The sequence below is a fragment of the Nomascus leucogenys genome, chromosome 16 (genome assembly GCF_006542625.1).
Source record: "Nomascus leucogenys isolate Asia chromosome 16, Asia_NLE_v1, whole genome shotgun sequence".
Taxonomy (NCBI): domain Eukaryota; kingdom Metazoa; phylum Chordata; class Mammalia; order Primates; family Hylobatidae; genus Nomascus; species Nomascus leucogenys.
This window is the reverse complement of record NC_044396.1, coordinates 75,523,031-75,524,080: the sequence shown is the minus strand read 5'-3', so window position 1 is coordinate 75,524,080 and position 1,050 is coordinate 75,523,031. Positions and strand designations below refer to the sequence as shown.

Below are 1,050 nucleotides of genomic sequence, written 5' to 3'. Positions count from 1 at the left end.
CCGTCTGCCCTAAGTCTTTTCACACAAACCACACTCAGTCAGGGTGGAACTCTGAGACTTCTGCAATTATTTCTAAGCTCTTTACTGTCCTGTTCCCTGCCTCTGAAAGCATTCCAGAACTTCAAGACACAGGACCCAGAAGTGGCCCAAACAGTGCAACTCATCCCTCCCCACTCTGTATACCCCATGTACGTTAATATATTATATTTTAATGTATATATTAAGATGGAATTAATTGTGGGAAGCAACAATGACTTACTGTTGACCCACATTATGTTTTCTGTCAACTAAAAGGCCTGGGACTTCTGGCTCTCCATCACGTTGAACCTTTCTTTTTCAACCTAGTTATAGGACTCCTCATTTTCATTACTATTACGCGTTATCCTGATTTCCATCTCTTCTTCAAGTCTACAAAGATTTTTGGAGGTCTCGCTTCTGTCATCTCTCTTTTATCTTATACTTTCTGTATATTTATTCAAGTTGGCAACAGAATATATTGAAGAGGATGAGACGAAGGGACAAACTCCACCCACAAGTTTCTCAACCTGTGACTCGACCCATCAGTGTGCCATGGCTCCACCAGCCTTGAAACCATCCGGCTGTGAGTTAGCAGCCACGTTTCTCCATTGTGACCACATCTAATCAGCTAGCTTGTGCCAGCTGCTATAATGAAATCAAGACACACTTCATTCAGGGCATTCTCCTTTCTACACTTGATCTTAGCCAAAAGGCCAAGAAGTGATGGACACTCTCCTTTCTAAGTAGTCTTACACAGTAACACAATAAATTTAAAAAGCAATGAGGTTCCTTTGGTATTAATTTATTCTTGAATTTATGGTGGCCTTTCATGATCATAGCTTCTCTAAGTATATATATTAATTTTCCCTCTTGGAAATACTTGACCACCTGTACCACTCCTTCTTCCCCAAGATGCCCTCTTCCACCAGCTTCCAAGGTCCCACACACCTTCTACTGCACACAGGAGGGTTATTGGTTGATGGGCACAGAAGTAGGAAGGAGTCACTGTATACTCTTTTGCAATTTTATTTT

At 41.3% G+C, this 1,050-nt stretch overlaps 1 pseudogene; it reads right to left on the bottom strand.

Moving 5' to 3' along the window:
* Nucleotides 1–596: 596 nt before the first annotated feature.
* Nucleotides 597–743, bottom strand: LOC115830758 (annotated as a pseudogene).
* Nucleotides 744–1,050: the final 307 nt, after the last annotated feature.